Here is a 15335-nt window from a genome sequence, read left to right on the forward strand (position 1 = left end):
GCTGTTCGCAACCATGCCGGCCAGCCAGCTGGGCGCCACCAGCCACGCACGGCCAAAGTACGAAGTAAGGACATTCCTTCGCTATGTCACAGCACGTGGCACTGCGCTAGCAAGACTGTATGGCCCGGAGCTGGTGTCATCGCTACGAGTCAGCGAGGACTCGGGGAAGATCGTTGATATCACCAAGCCACATTGTACTCGGCAGGAATAAAGGTGTTATGAATTAATAATGTTTCTTTGGCGTTTCTGACGTGTCCACAGTCATTTCCTAGCATCCTGACAACTGGAGAGGTCACCGCTCGGCCTCCAGTCCACCGTAGGCGATCAGGACCACCGGGGCGCCTACAGATTTGGTGTCAGAAGTCCTTGTGCCCACCACCTATAGATTTGGTATCAGAAGTCTTCGAACCGCCCACTACAGCACTGGCCTGCAGATATGGTATCTGGAGTCGTCGACACCGCCACTGCAGGACTGACACCACAGAATTGTGGTCAGAACTGTTGACTCTACGCAGCCTTGTGGTAAGTGCATGAGGCGATTTTTGTTAATAACTATGGATACACATTCTTTGTTGGGAGTGCACTTTGTGAGACCTGCGGAAACAGCAGATTTATCTGAGTTTAAGGGAAACAGTTGGGAAATGTATTTGATACCAGTAAGATGTACTGTGTGTAATTTAACGGGGCATGGGGAGCCATGCACGAAGTTTGTACCAGTAGAATGTTCAATTTGTAAACGGTTTGCTCACATAGCGCACAATTGTAGAGAGTGTCACTGGGCAATAACAAGGTGGAAGGATTAATTTTGTTTAGTTGTGCATTGTGAGTCTTGTTTGTCTTCTTCTGTGTAGTGCTCAACTGTGACAAAGGAGTTGAGTAGCTAGTGTAGTTATTGTTCTGAGGAGTACTTTCAGTATAGAGTAAGTTGTTGGTAATTTGCACAAATCATGCTGGAAACAAGATCCGTTAGTACTGAAGTGAGTATAGCTGCTCTGATGGAGCAAGTCTCAAAATTGTTAGAAGAGAATGCGCAGCATAAGTTATGTCATGTAGAATTAATGACGCAAATGGAGACCTTGCGTTCGGCGCAAGAGTCGCAAACGGGTTCAAGTGAGTGCAAGTAAGTAGCAATGTCCAACCTGGCAATATATCCTTCAGTAGCTAACCTGATCATGCCTTTCTCAGGTAAAACAACAGAGGATGTCACAGTGTTCATTAATGATGTTTTGGCAACAGCTGCAATTAGCAATTGGTCGGACGTAACTACGTTACGTATGGCAAATTTGTGACTTGCAGGGGAAGCCAAGATGTTCGTGATGTACCATGAGATGCTTAGTAAGGCAAGCACGTTTGAAGAATTGGCAGATGTGTTACCATAAAGATATCATAAGCAGAATAGTGCAAGATTTTTTAGGGAGAAGTTAGCTAATTTGACACAGAAGGTCAATGAGACAGTGGAGTCTTTTTCAGAATGGATACGGAAAATTAATTCGCAGACCTATGAATTATCGGGTAATCCTGATGCGGATCGTGTGTTACTATGAGAGGCAGAAAACAGAGCCCTCGATGTATTCCTCAGGGGAATTCCTGCAGAATTTTCTCGTAGGGCTAGGATGGAGAATCCTGGGGATTTAGCTGCAGCACTGCATATTGCAACGCGTCTGCAGGAGATAGACATTGCATCAAGGGTTCGCAATGATAAACGCATCTTTGCATCGGAGAGGAATTGTTACCGTTGTGGGAGGAAAGGTCATGTGAAGGCTCAATGCAGACAGCCGCAGTGCTATGCTTGTAAAAGCTATGGTCACAAGGCGAATGAGTGTCGTAGTAAGCAGAATGGTAATGGGAATAAACAGGAAAAAGCATGAAACAGGAATGGGAGTGTTTCGCCCATCGGAAGACATTCCCGGTAAGCAGAAGTATGGTGAAAACTAGTACAGAAACGGATTGTTGCTTGATGGTTGTTGTAAGGAATAATAGATGTAAGTTTTGATTGATACAGGGGCACATGTATCTGTTGTTAGTGGGTAGGAGAAGACTAGGTACTCCTAGGTATAGATTATGTGGAGTAGGGAATAATGAGCTGCAATCATTGGGTACAACACAGCTCGTTCTGTAGAGTTCGAAGAGCAAATGGAAGTGTTGCCAACTGTGGGACAAGGGTATTCTGTGATTCTTGGACTGGACTTCCTCGATAAACACCATGCCAAAATTAATCTTTCACAGCGTACAGTTGAACTTAGTGGAAACTTGTTTTCAATGGTTACAACAGCTGTAAATGTTGCTAACATGTCACCAATTGACTGTGTACAAGGGCATTAAAGACAATTATGCATGTCAAAGTGCCTTCAGGTACAGGGAAGTTAGTTTGGTTGTCAGTAGGTACTGATGTACCACAGCAGAGACTATGTGTAGTGGAGCCACTGCAGAGCAATGAAACATTGGATGAAATGCATTGTTTTATTAGGAGGAGCGTTGCGTGCGTAAGGGATATAAATGGGGAACTGATGATTCCGATCAGTGTAGATAATTTTGGGTCAGATGAAGTGGATCTCCCAAAGGGTTTAGTGGTAGCAAGTTTGGAAATACTCGACTATGAGGATATAGGTGAATCCCAAGGTGATTATAACGTCAAGCAAACCGTCGAGGCATCTGTACTACGTGATAAGATTCGTCATTTGGAGAATGGTGATTGGAAAGCTATGGAAGCTTTGTTATTAGAGTATTTAGATTTGTTTAATTCAGAAGTTCCATTACCAGCAACTCCTATTACACAGCACTGTATACTGACTGGCAATAGTCCGCTGGTCTATAGAAAACCATACAGGATAGCGAAACACCTACAACCATTAGTGGAAGAATGTATTAATCAACATCTAAGGGATGGTATTGTAGGGAACAGTGAAAGCCCATGGTCTGCCAACATAGTGGTAGTTCCTAAGAAGTCATTGGACAGTACTAAAAAGTATTGGTTTTATTGTGACTATCGTTTTTTGAATGCACGAACTGTAACAGAAGCGTATCCAATACCGAACCTCACAGAAACATTGGACAACCTAGGTTGGTGTAAATATTTTTCGACACTATACCTAAAGAGTGGGTACCATCAGATAGAAGTAAGTCCCGAGGATAGACCGAAGACGGCCTTTACAACAAGCCTTGGTCACTTTCAGTATCACAGAATGCCATTTGGGTTGGAAAACGCTCCTGCTACTTTCCAGTGTCTGTTAGATGGTGTGCTTCGGGGACTGGAACCGAAGATTGCTATGGTATACCTCGATGATATTGTTACTTTTTCGCGTAATATAGAAGAGCATGTGGAATGACTGAACGAAGTATTTAGTAGGCTAAGAGTGGCAAATCTTATGCTTAATGTCAAGAAATGTCAGTTTGCTCAGATGCAAGTGACTTATCTTGGGCATATCATCACTCAGGACGGGGTAAGGATGGAACCTGATCTAACATTGGCTGTGCGTAATTTTCCAGTACCACAGACCACTAAACAAGTTCAGCAATATGTCAGTTTATGTAATTACTACAGATGATATGTAAAGGGGTTTGCAGAAATTGCACATCCATTAACGAGATTGTTAAAGAAAGGTGTTAAGTTTGAATGGACAGCACAGTGTCAGGAGGCATTCGAGAAGCTCAAACAGATACTAACATCAGACCCAGTGTTGATACTTCCTGATTTTGAACAAGAGTTCATACTATCTTGTGATGCTAGTAATATTGCTGTAGGTTGTATTCTTTCTCAGAGGGTTAATGGAGAGGAACATCCAGTGGCTTATGCTTCCAGGCAACTGAATAATGCAGAGAAGAATTATTCAACTACAGAGAAAGAAATGTTAGCAGTGATTTACGGTATCTCATATTTTCGCTGTTATTTATATGGGTGTAAGTTCAAGGTGATTACAGATCACACATCATTGAAGTGGTTGTTGGGGTTGAAAGATCCTTCAAGTCGTTTAACAAGATGGGCACTGAAACTAAGTGAATTAGACTATGAGGTAATTCACAAACCATGGGCAAAACATACGAATGCAGATGTGCTTAGTAGAAAAATAGCAGCTGCACAAGTTGTGGGCATAAGTGAGAAGGAGTGGATAAAGGCTCGAGCCACTGACAGAGTGTGTCAATTATTCCGAATGCAACCACAGTTTGAAATGCAGGATGGGTTGCTTTGCAGGAAGACGAAGTGCAGACTATACGTCGTAGTACCGGAGTCACTGAGGGAAGAAGTGTTGAAACAAGCACATGACCATGTATTGTCGGGTCATGGTGGTAAAAGAACGACTGATAGACGGGTAGCTGAAAGGTTTTGGTGGAAGACACGTTGCAATGACGTAGAGCAGTATGTGCAAAATTGTATACTGTGTGCGCAGAGAGCAGATTTAAGTCATCAGAAAATTCAGTTACAGAGACTACCTGAAGTGGATCGTCTGTTTGCATTCATAGGATTAGATGTGATCGGAGCATTTAACAAGACCCAAGCGGGTAATCTATATGTATTAACAATATTAGATCATTTTTCCCCATACCTGGTAATGGCAGCTATTCCAGATCAGAAGGCAAGCACTGTTGCGCAAGCCTTAGTAAATAACTGGTTGCTGAAGTATGGTGTGCCCGATACTATAATTATAGGTCAGGGTAGTAACTTTATGTCGGAGCTGATGAAGCAGTTATGCCATTTATTGAAAGTTAAGAAATTGCGGACAAGCCCATTACATCCTCAGTCGAATAGACGAACAGAACGGGTTCATAGGACATTAGTTAAGATGATTAGTCATTACGTACATTCAGAACACACGGATTGGGATGTGTATTTAAATCTGTTGACAAGCGCATATAACGTGAAAGTTCATACAGGAATGGGGCTCTCTCCGTATGAGGTAATTTATGGTCGGAAAATGCCATCACCATTTGATGTGCTCAAACCTCAGGTAGGTTCACAGGATGAGTCAGTGAAGAATTTTGCCAAGAAATTGAGAGAGATTTGGCAAAGAGTAGGGCGTGCTAATACTAAAGCTTTGGAGAAACAAGAGAGTATTGGGCAAAGAACAGGTAAACTGCCACAATACAGAATTGGTCAGTGGGTATTGTTGGCTAATCCTTATGTCCCGAAGGGTAAAACGAAGAAGTTTTTGATGAAATATTCTGGACCATATCAGGTAAATGAAATAGTGTCTCCAGTGAACGTAAAGTTGCAGTTACCAACCCAGTCATCAGTAGTTCATGTGAGTAGGATTAAGCCATTTAAGGGTGCAGTGGATGTGTTACCGCAGATTCCTCCAGCAGTAACAAAGGGTGTGAGGGTACCGAAGCTAAAAGAACAGCAGAGGAACGTTCCTTACACACTTAGGTCTAGGTATAAGTAGATTAAGTGTCCTCGGGGAGGAACATGTCGTATTTATTGTTATTAGGTAATGGGGTATGTGTAGTTTTTACTTGTCATTTGTGTGTTTTAGATGTGGTAATGAAGGGAGCGATTGACATAGCTTCTTTTTCCTTCAGGTGCCATGCCAGGATGTGGCCCAGGAAACTTTTTGTCAGTCTGGTACTGCTACGCTGTTGCAGAGGAGAGGTGGTGCAGGTGCAACCACTAGATAAAGGAATTTTGTTTGCAAGGCAATTAGATGTGGTATTGTCAAGCTGCAGGTGGACAAGTGTGTTCATGTATAATATATGGTGAGTGAGGAATGATGTACGGACACTACAGGATAGGTTTACGGCACTACAGGTGGCCACAGAGAAGGAAAGGTTGTTTCAAGACATACGGAATGAGTATCAGGAATTGAAGCTCACATACGAAAAGCTGAGAAGGCAGCTGCAACAAGTAACGGAAGTGGTCCTGCAAACGCTCGTTCACAGGAAACAAGGGTGGTTGGATGCAGGGGGAAAAGTCCTGAAAACAGTGTTTGGAACCCCAGACGAGGAAGATATAAGGAGCTTAAATAGTACAGTGGGGGAGGTGCAGGAGTTGGCAGAGGAGACAAAGTCGAAAGTGGATTGGCACACAACACGTATAGGTAACATGGAGCAGGGGATATTGAATGTCACTAGAACAGTGCAGGAATTGATGTCAGACCTGGAACGGTATGCAGCAAATACCAGGAAAGTGTTGAATGGGGATATAGAGGCTATACAGGTGAGATTGAGCCGAATAGACAGGAAAATACAAGTAGCAGCTTTATTGAGGGCATTAGCAGACAGGGTGGATGATGCGCGTATTGAGTTGGAAGCGTTATATGAAGCTATGCATCACACAGTGCATGGGCAATTGAGTGCCACTTTGTTAGGTCCAAATCAGATGCTGAAGGCGTTGCTGAAAGCGCAGAAAGAATTCTCAGAAGGAGTGCATCATGTTGTGCCTCCGGCGAAGCGGAATTTACCGTTATTCTATGTCTAAAGTGAGGGTAATTACGGATCAGGCAAGTATACATGTAGAAGTGCAAATACCAGTGATGAGTATCAATTCGCAATACCAGTATTATACAGTACACCCATATCCAATTAGATGGGGTGCACTTGGGAAGTGGGTGCAAGTGCAAACTCAGGAAGTGTTGTTAGTGCCAAGACGAAGGAGTGCTCATGTGGTAATGTCTACGGAAGATTTGACAGACTGTTTCAGGGGAAGTGTTTTTATTTGTCCAGCAAAGGAGGTGGCAACCCACAATCATTCATGTGAGATGCAGTTGTTCTTGGGGTATATGGAAACCTTAGAATGCTAAAAGAAGGTGTTACTTCCGAGACCGAAATTTCAGAAAGTTGGGGAACATTGAATTTACTCTGTGTTCGAACTAGAGGCCGTAATTGCCACTTGTTACAGAAATGGTAGATTGACAGATGTATCAAAGCTTGAATTGCAGGGCAGTGGGTTATTGATTAATGGCACTGGATGTGAAATAGTGGGGAAGCATTTTCATCTACCAGCTACTTTCACGGGTACGACAATGATTAACGTGACACAGCATATCTTGTATTATCCAGAGGCACCACCACAAATATTGCCTCACCAGAACCTAACGTTTATTAACGAGTCCTTGGATCCCACATTGCTACAATCTTTAGACAGCCTGATTATCTTGGAAAAAAATCAGATCTCAGTTAAACAACTACTGCAGCACATGCAGCAATATCGGGAGACACGTAAGCAAAACACAATTATATTTGGTGTGTCAACGAATAGCATAATCTTAGTTCTAGTGTTTATTTGTGCAACTTACTTTTGTATATGGAAAAGGATGTCTCATTCTGAAATAACAACCGTACATCAAATACCTATGGGATGGATCGGGAATAGTGGAACGTAATATAAACAGATAACCAATGATAAGATTGGAATCACTATTAAGTGTAAATAGATTATTAGTGGATAAGAAAAGTTTGACAATGTTGAAGGAGTAGTTGTAAGATACCAGTAGAGTATAAGGAAGTATGGCGTGCACAACCAGTAAGTCCAGAATTGTAAAATTCGGGACGAATTTTCTTAGAGGAGGGGGATGTGTAGTGTCGTGGAATAGTAAAGAGTTGGAAACGTGGAATATTGTCAAAGTTTTGTTGCCTATGCTGAGAGCCAGAGGCAGTAGGTTAGCCAAGTGGTAAGAGGATTGCACATATATCAGAATGTGTCGTCGTAACTGCCGTCTGCTTCACGTCTGCTGTGCAGCAAGCTACCTTAATTTAAGTATTAGCTGTATTTTTCTTACTTGTCACTTCTTCTTCCGTGTGTATTTGCTTTTAGGAAGCTTTAATTGTCTGGTGCTATTAATAGTGTTCAATAGATTTCATGTTTGTTTTGAATATAGTCAGAGAGAGTCCCTTTAGTCAACCATAGTGCCAGTAGTGCTAGTGTTTGTTTTCAATACAGTCCAGAGACAGGTAGTGCAATTTTCATTGTTTTCTACAAGAAGTGGCTAGCAACCCCAGTTTAGTGAATAAACAGCTGCCTTTAGTGAATTAGCAGTCTAGTTAAAGGTTGAACAACTCTCTTCAGTAAATTGATTCCTTAGGATGGATAGGATGTGTGACTGCTGTGTACGGACGCAGGAGGAGCTGGCCACTGTTCGCGAACAGCTGAGCGTGTTGATGGCCGCGGTCAGCTGTCTTCAGGCTGCTGCCTCAGAGTGTAGCGGCATTGGGGAGTCTGGTGCGTCGCAGGGTACACCCCAGGTGTTACATGCTTCACACACTGTCCCTGCTGTCGAGACATCTTCGCGGGTACTGGACGCGGTTGGGCCATCCTCTCCCCAAGGGGAGCGGCGGGTTCAGCGGCGTTCGCGGCGCACGAGGCGGAGGGCCAATGTGGAGGCTGGCCGTGTGGCATCGCCCGCTCTGCCTGTGAGTGGACATGTGGCTGCTCCTTCAGCAAGGTCCGAGCAGGCACACGGGGGGAGGGGTTTATTAGTTATTGGGAGCTCCAACGTTAGGCGGGTGATGGAGCCCCTTAGGGAAATAGCGGGAAGGTCGGGGAAGAAGGCCAGTGTTCACTCTGTCTGCTTGCCGGGGGGCCTCATCCGAGATGTGGAGGAGGCCCTACCGGCGGCGATAGAGAGCACTGGGTGCACCCGACTGCAAAATCAGCATGGGTTTCGAAAAAGACGGTCATGTGAAACCCAGCTCGCGCTATTCGTCCACGAGACTCAGAGGGCCATAGACACGGGTTCACAGGTAGATGCCATGTTTCTTGACTTCCGCAAGGCGTTCGATACAGTTCCCCACAGTCGTTTAATGAACAAAGTAAGAGCATATGGACTATCAGACCAATTGTGTGATTGGATTGAGGAGTTCCTAGATAACAGGACGCAGCATGTTATTCTCAATGGAGAGAAGTCTTCCGAAGTAAGAGTGATTTCAGGTGTGCCGCAGGGGAGTGTCATAGGACCGTTGCTATTCACAATATACATAAATGACCTGGTGGAAGACATCGGAAGTTCACTGAGGCTTTTTGCAGATGATGCTGTGGTGTACCGAGAGGTTGTAACAATGGAAAATTGTACTGAAATGCAGGAGGATCTGCAGCGAATTGACGCATGGTGCAGGGAATGGCAATTGAATCTCAATGTAGACAAGTGTAATGTGCTGCGAATATACAGAAAGATAGATCCTTTATCATTTAGCTACAAAATAACAGGTCAGCAACTGGAAGCAGTTAATACCATAAATTATCTGGGAGTACGCATTAGGAGTGATTTAAAATGGAATGATCATATAAAGTTGATCGTCGGTAAAGCAGATGCCAGACTGAGATTCATTGGAAGAATCCTAAGGAAATGCAATCCGAAAACAAAGGAATTAAGTTACAGTACGCTTGTTCGCCCACTGCTTGAATACTGCTCAGCAGTGTGGGATCCGTACCAGATAGGGTTGATAGAAGAGATAGAGATGATCCAACGGAGAGCAGCGCGCTTCATTACAGGATCATTTAGTAATCGCGAAAGCGTTACGGAGATGATAGATAAACTCCAGGGGAAGACTCTGCAGGAGAGACGCTCAGTAGCTCGGTACGGGCTTTTATTGAAGTTTCGAGAACATACCTTCACCGAAGAGTCAAGCAGTATATTGCTCCTTCCTACGTATATCTCGCGAAGAGACCATGGGGATAAAATCAGAGAGATTACAGCCCACACAGAGGCATACCGACAATCCTTCTTTCCACGAACAATACGAGACTGGAATAGAAGGGAGAACCGATAGAGGTACTGAAGGTACCCTCCGCCACACACCGTCAGGTGGCTTGCAGAGTATGGATGTAGATGTAGATGTAGATGTTACGCACAACAGGCGAGAGAGAATTGCTTAGCACGCAGGTTTGTGTTAGACGGAGACTTTCGTAGAGTGGAAGACAGAGGTATAGCGTCAGCTGTACTGCATTTCACAACTTTGCGTAAGTCTGCCATAACAACATGTAACTCTGTCGCAAGAACACCTACGGGGTGAGTACGACAGATGAATCAGCAGTATACGTAGAACGAATGCATTCATTACAAACGAACATGATGTCAGGACATCGCTCGTGCTTCCTTTAAATACGCCAGCTTTGATAGCAACAAGGCACTCACAGTTAGACTTGTAATTAGATGTGTACTGTGTCGCTGCATAGCGCTCAGCTTGGTAATCGCCATGTTAATCTTTATTAAGGAGATGTTGCAGTAAGGGCGGCCCATCCAGCAGCAGACATGAGGGGACAGTACCAGCTCTGGTCCTCTCTGCTGCCGCTGTCAATCATCAACCCAGGATTAGCAGACATCATGGCAGACTCGCTCGCCGCCAATGCTGATCACATCAGTGAGCTGTCGTTGAGATCGTGTGAGGCCTAGGACCTGTGCATCCGCCGTCACAACCGGGTGAGCCGACGACGCTGGGGGTCTGCAGCCCGTTCTGCCTGTCCACCGCGGACGAGCCACCAGGAGGTGCAGGGAAGAAGACGGGGTGGGATAGAGTACACTCCACACTACGAGAACGCCTCTCGTGCCGACAGCACTGGGACTCCAATCCGGAGCCTCCTACACGCAGCAGCTTGCTGTCTGCAGCCATGCTGGCCGGACAGCTGGGTGCCACCAGCCACGCGTGGCCGAAGTGCGAAGTAAGGACATTCCTTCACTATGTCACAGCACGCGGCACTGTGCTAGCAAGACTGTGCGGCCCAGAGCTGGTGTCATCGCTACAAGTCAGCGAGGACTCGGGGAAGGTCGTTGATATCACCAAGCCACATTGTACTCAGCAGGAATAAAGGTGTTATGAATTAATAATGTTTCTTTGCCATTTCTGACGCGTCCACAGTCATTTCCTAGCATCCTGACAACTGGAGAGGTCACTGCTCAGCCTCCAGTCCACCGTAGGTGACCGGGACCACTGGGGCACCTACAGATATGCCACGCCGCAATCTGTGCAGTACAAAGCGGATACTTGCCAGGTGGCCAGAACTGCTTCGTTCACAGGTCTACCTCCTCAGAATCCGACCACGCCCACGCCTGCCTCGGTTCAGCATCAGCACATGCCTTCCTACTTCGATACCTCGACCTGCAACAGGAACAGTAACTTGTTATCTATGCCTGACCTCCACCTCCATCCCACTGCTATGCTTCAGTGTTTTGTGCCACGACATTCACCTTATCCGCACACCTTTTTGAGTGGAGTGACTATGAACAGTGAACATTCACACATTCCGTCCCATGTTCGACATCATTTCCCACACTGTGCTTCTGGACAGTCCACCCCTCCGCAGTCTCCTTGCAACACAGGTGGCCCCAACTCTGATCATACATCGAGCTTTCCGTGGACTAACTCACATTCTCAAATTTTGAACTTTTTCTCACCTGTCGTCCCCCCGCCGGCTACAGTCGAGCATCCGCTACCATTCTTGGCACATCTCGGTGCCTCATCCGTGTCGGTCTTCCACGTCGCATCAATCTGAACACACAAGCAACGTGTTGAGCTTCCGCAACCACAATAGACACATTGCGGTGTCTCACCCATGTTGGCCTTCCATTTTGAGACGGATTGTGCTCAACCACAACGTGTCACCTTCACGCTGCCACCAGAACAGCCATCGTTGCCACATCCCCTGGAGGCACACTCTCCTGGAATACTACAGAAACAACAGCTCGATTCAGGCAGTGCCCCGATGAACTCAACTCAACCTGTTCTTCCGAACACTGGCAATGAACATTTGCCCCCCCCCCCCCCCCCCCCCCCATCCCCCAGTGACAACATCGGTCAGGGCTCATCTCATCTGTACATGCTCATCTCTGTCGACGACGTTACAAGAAACCAAGCACAAGTTCATTGTCGAGCTTGAACATGTCGCTCACCTACGCAAGGAAAACTTCGATCTCTGCCTCCGGCTCCATGAAACACAGCTCCAGCTATCCAATGCAGCAAAGGAATTACAGACACTACAGCAAGGACAAAGCAAGGTCAGTAAGTGCGTCAAATCTGCTTGCAATCCCAGAAATCGACCCTATGTGTGTTTATCTCCCGCTACCCCTCGCAACTGTGCTATCAAGACTGCCATAACGTGTACTGTCAGTTCCGCAGGGCCACACCCTCCTAACACGGCAGTGTTTGACACTCGGCCAGACACAAGTGCGCATGCGCGACGAGCGTCACATGTTCCCGAACTGACGGCTTCTACCCCGCCCCTCGCGGACAGCACCTCAAATTATGCAACTTCAGCTCCTGCGCGCCACCATGCAACTGCCACTGACAACACAAACAGTGCACTCACGCCAAGTGTTTTGCACATGACTGTGCTGCCACAGGCCGCGCCCTTGGACAATGGACAAACTAACGGCTCACGAGCTCTACCGAGCTCACCCAACCATGGTGCCACTGCTTTGGGCTGGCGGCCCTCTTGTCGCGTTGAGTCCTGGGACACTTTGCCACCTCGGATCCGCTGAGTGGCTCCAAACACCACGACCACGCCTCGCCTGCCCCGCCCACCACACATAGTAAAAAAACCGCCTCCCGTGCTGCTGGCAACATTTCCGTCATCACCAATGAAACGGTTCACAAGCTTCGCCTCATGCCAGGTCCCCCGATCTCCAGTAAATCACGTCGACTTTGTCCCGAGCATCTCTCCAACCTTAAAAATCAAATTTCTGAACTACTAAGCTCTGGCGTCATTGAACCCTCTGCCAGTAGCTGGTCTACGCCCATACATATGACACCCAAGAAAGACGGGTCCTGGCACATGTGTGGAGACTACCGTCAACTAAACGCACAAACAGTTATGGACACCTACCCCATACCCAACATTGCCTACTTTATCAGTTTCCTCACAGGTGCGACCACATTCTCTGTCATTGATTGCAAACGGACCTACCACCAGATCCACATGGCATCTGAAGACATCGAGAAGACAGCAATCACCACCCCAATCGGTCTGAAAAACGCAACCCAGACCTGGCAACGCTTCATCAATGAAGTGCTATTCGACCTAAAATTCTGCTTTGCATATCTTGATGACATTCTTTTGTTCAGCTCCTCCATCGAGGACAACATTCAACATGTGCAAACTGTTATGAATACTCTCGTGGCAGCAGGAATAGTGACCAACCAGGACAAATTGCAGCTACATCAACCCGCTGTCACTTTTCTTGGTTTTGGGGTCTCTGCCGATGGCATTTCACTGCCCCCAGAGAAAGTACATACAATACTAAACCTACCCAGTCCTTCGACATTCAAAGAGCTAGGGCACTTTCTGGGGACGGTTAATTATTATCACCGACATCTACCTCAGGCTGCAGGGATTCAGGCTCCACTGATGGACGCCTTGGCAGGCACCAAGACTTATGGATCTCGACCTGTTCCATGGACCCCTGCTATGACTGACTCTTTCACTGTCCTCAAAAATCTTCTTACCGAGGCCTGCACCATCGCGCATCCTCATCCCAATGTGCAGCTTTTCATCACCACAGACACAAGCGATACTGCCATCGGGGCTGTCCTTAGCCAGACAATTGACAGCCAAACTTCGCCTCTGCAGTTCTTCTCATGCAAGCTCACCAATGCACAAAGGAAATATTCCGCGTTTGACAGGGAGTTGCTCACTGTCTACAAAGCAATTAAGCATTTTAAGACTGACATTGAGGGACGCCCTTTCTATGTTTTAACGGACCACAAACCCCTGGCTGTGGCCATTACAAACCCGCCAGCTGACCCACCTCCTCACTGCTTCAGATACATGGACTTCATATCTCAGTTCACCATCGATGTCAGACACATAAAGGGTGCTGACAATATAGTTGCTGATTTCCTTTCACGAGTTGACGCCGTCCATTTGCTGTTAGACCTCTCTGAACTACCTAACCTCCAACCCGCCGACGAGGAAACATAAAATCTTATTTCAGACTCTACTTCATTACTATACTTCATCCTCACCACCTTCCCTGGCATTTCTGGTCCGACGAAAGTGTGGGCACATTACACCCCCTCATCCCAACCACGCTCCGTCGAGCTGTCTTCAATGCATTGCATAATTTAGCCCACTCCAGTGTTCGTGCATCCACCCACCTCGTAGAGGAGCGCTTTGTGTCAAGAAATGTCAACAAGGACTGCCAGCAATGGGCACGCTCGTACATTGCGTGGCAATGCTGCAAAGTACACAAGCACACTTCACCCCATTCGACGCCTTTTTTATCCCTCCTGGGCGTTTCCAGCATATTCACATTGACATTGTCAGCCCTCTCTCCCCCGCTAACAGCTTTCGTTATGTTCTCTCGTCTATCAACCAAACAACTCGCTGGCTCAAGGCTGTCCCCCTCCCCAATATTATGGCAGAAACTGTTGCTCGAGCTTTCGTTGAGTCATGGGTATTGTGTTTCAGATGTCCAGCTATCATCACGACTGACCAGGGCAGACAATTTGAGTCGGCCCTGTTCAACGGGATTTATAACATTTGCGGCATCCGGCGCATCCGTACCCCAGCATATCACCCACAAAGTAACGGGCTAGTTGAGCACTGGCAGCGCACTCTCAAGGCAGCTCTTCGATGCCACGACTCTCTGTGGACGGAGGCTTTTCCCCTTGTGCTACTCGGCATTCGTGTGATCTATAAGGAAGACCTCAAAGGCACAATAGCCGAGTTCGTATACGGCCCGAACATTGTTCTCCCTAGCGAACTTATGAGCCCTTCCACTTCTCTCCCTCAGTCTGACTTACCTTCCTTCATGGACCGCATCAGATGCCACTTCATCACCCTCCATATCCCTCCGCCTGCCAGTCATTCCCGCCCTAAGATTCACATCCCGAAATCTCTGGACAATTGTGAGTATGTCATGCTCCGAAATGACACTGTCCGTGCTCCCGTCCAACCTCCATATACCGGCCCGTACCGAGTTCTCCGGCACTCAGCTAACACCTATGACATCCAAATGAAAGATTCAGCTGTTACAGTCTCTCTCAACAGACTTAAGCCTGCTCATGTCAAGCCTTCTTCTACCCCCCTTCAGGCCACGACCACACCACTCACTGTTGTGGCTCACAACGCTCTGACCACTCCCTCCACGTCGGACTCACACACTCGATCGAGTGACTTCCAGCTCCAATCGTCGAGCTCTCCTCCGACCTCGCCCTCTACTCCGGTCTCACACACTCAGTCAAGTGACATGCTCCCCATGTCGAGCTTACCTATGATCTTGCCCTCGCCACCGGGCCCTCCGCTGGTCCCTTTGACCTCTCCACCATCGCCTGCCTCGCCCTGTCGAGGTTTCTCACGCCCCCCGTCTTGAACGTACCTTCGCTCGAGGTGTTTGTGCCTGTCCCCCCAGACATAATCCACGACATCTCAATAATACTGCATGATTATACACTGTTTGCCGTGTGTTTCTCTT

Source organism: Schistocerca cancellata, chromosome 3 (genome assembly GCF_023864275.1).
Source record: "Schistocerca cancellata isolate TAMUIC-IGC-003103 chromosome 3, iqSchCanc2.1, whole genome shotgun sequence".
Taxonomy (NCBI): domain Eukaryota; kingdom Metazoa; phylum Arthropoda; class Insecta; order Orthoptera; family Acrididae; genus Schistocerca; species Schistocerca cancellata.